A 2,365-nucleotide genomic window follows, 5' to 3' on the forward strand; every position below is an offset into this window, starting at 1 on the left:
TCCAAGGGCTTAAGAGGAGCTTTTTACCCGTGGCTTTGAAGCTGTATCTCAGAAGAATTTAAAATAACATCGTAACAATAAGTAACATTCAAGCAACTGAAATTAAAATAGCAACATCATCAGTCCGATTACGTAAAGCAGTGAATATACCAGTTGTCAGACTATTTAATATATTGACACCGAAAAATGTGTTGCATCAACTCGGTTACGAGAGTTCCGGAACCTGTATAGAAAACTGGAATAGAGATTAACATAAACGTCATTTCCGGCCTTTTTATTGCTCATGAAACAGCACATTGCATCCAGAATGAGATTTTTACTCTGCAGCGGAGTGTGCGCTGATATGAAACTTCCTGGCAGATTAAAACTGTGTGCCCGACCGAGACTCGAACTCGGGACCTTTGCCTTTCGCGGGCAAGCGCTCTACCAACTGAGCTACCGAAGCACGACTCACGCCCGGTACTCACAGCTTTACTTCTGCCAGTACCTCGTCTCCTACCTTCCAAACTTTACAGAAGCTCTCCTGCGAACCTTGCAGAACTAGCACTCCTGAAAGAAAGGATATCCCCCCCCCCCCCCACGTCTAATAGGCGCTGCTCATGCATGTTTGTTTTCATCTTTGGGTAGGTTTAGAGACATCTCTGAACAGTGAAATGGATTGTGTCTGTGATACAATATCCACACTCAACGTCTATCTTCAGGAGTTCTAGGAACCGGGGTGATGCAAAACTTTTTTTTTGATGTGTGTATATTTAACATATTCCATACATATTTGTACACATACACTATTTCACCTTTATCTATACGCACTTTCGCCCTGCAGTTTCTCTCTCACGCAGCTCAGGTTTTATGACGTCATATTTCCCGGTTAATGTGTCGAACAACGTAATAATTTTGCAGGTATATTCAGTGATATATTATAATACCCGCCAGGGTAGCCGAGAGCGCAAACGCGTTGCTTCCTGGACTCGGGTAGGCGCGCCGGTCCCGGATCGAATCCGCCAGGCGGATTAACGACGACGGCCGGTGTGCTGGCCAGCTTGGATGTGGTTTTTAAGCGGTTTTCCACATCCTACTAGGTGAATACCGGGCTGGTCCCCACGTCCCGCCTGAGACATTTGCAACACATTCACACTATTTCACAATTTACACTCGACGCAGATAGCTGGGGTACACTAATTCCGTCCTGGGGGTATGGGGTGGGGGCAGGAAGGGCATCTGCCCACCCCTTCAAATTAACCATGCCACATCCGTACTTAACCCTGCCTACCCTGCGCACAATGCGGGATAAAGTAAGTAGCGAAAGAAAGAATTCAATGGTATATTATAATGTCTGCGAAACGTATTGCGACTAGAGTTAGTGGTAATAGGTAATAAACTGAAACGTCATGCATGATGTGGCAGTTTTTCACACGTCTCTGTGTTTATTTCATGTCTCCTGAAGTATGAGTCATGCAGTGATGTAAGTTTGAGGCTACTTTCGGTTGTATACGTAAATGATGTCTGCAAAAGTGTTGCGAATACAGTTATTAGTAAGGAAGAAATAAATTTAAACATCACGCCTGATGCTGCAGTTTTACTGCATGAACAGCGAACATATAATAAGCAATAAACATTTTTCCTTTCATTATTTTGTGTGCATTATCAGTGAGAAAATGTTCCGTAAAAGTCTGAAATTATTTGTAACGTCTGTTGCAAGTTACTAAGTGCTCTCGTTCTCAAATATTGGATGAGCGAAGTCTTTGAATTCACGTGTCGTGAACTGCACTTGCTTTTCCCCCCAGCCGCACCCCTTTGTTCTTAAAGCCACAGCGATTCTTTGCAGACAGTAAGTGATATGTGTACCATCTTTAGCTTCAATCGGTCCACTGGTTTAGGAGGAGATGTGAAACATTCATACATACATACGTAAATACATACATACGTTTACATGTCCATCGATTTTATAACATGCATGGGTTAGTTTCTGTCCGTGTTCATTAGTATATCGCCTTCAGTCAGAAAGTTACAGGAATACATCATTCGAAAAGCAAATCTCCAAAAATTTGAGAAAACGTTGAGTAATGCGAAAATGATTTCTAAACTTTACAATGTCTGCACCCACCTTTACGAGCTTTTCAATTAGTGCTGCGTCTGTGAGCACACATGTGCGGAGTATCAGTAGCGAGTACGTAACTGTGAAGAATGCTGTCCATTTCAGTCTTTTCCGACGTCGTTGAGGAAGTTTTCTGTTTTTCCATCTCCCTTAGCGGAGGTCTTTGCTTTCTCTCCTGCATTACTGAAATACCCGCAGCCTGCCACTGCCGAGAATGGTCTCAGAGAAACGCGTCGGAATTGTGGTTGGCAGCAGGTGCGGTGAGGCTGC

General features: G+C 43.6%; 1 non-coding gene across 1 annotated transcript; it reads right to left on the reverse strand.

Moving 5' to 3' along the window:
• Positions 1–371: 371 nt before the first annotated feature.
• Trnas-cga (transfer RNA serine (anticodon CGA)) lies at positions 372–446 on the reverse strand. The gene has a single exon. It is a non-coding gene; the product is annotated as a tRNA-Ser (tRNA).
• Positions 447–2,365: the final 1,919 nt, after the last annotated feature.

The sequence above is a fragment of the Schistocerca serialis genome, chromosome 7, assembly GCF_023864345.2.
Source record: "Schistocerca serialis cubense isolate TAMUIC-IGC-003099 chromosome 7, iqSchSeri2.2, whole genome shotgun sequence".
NCBI classification, from domain to species: Eukaryota; Metazoa; Arthropoda; class Insecta; order Orthoptera; family Acrididae; genus Schistocerca; species Schistocerca serialis.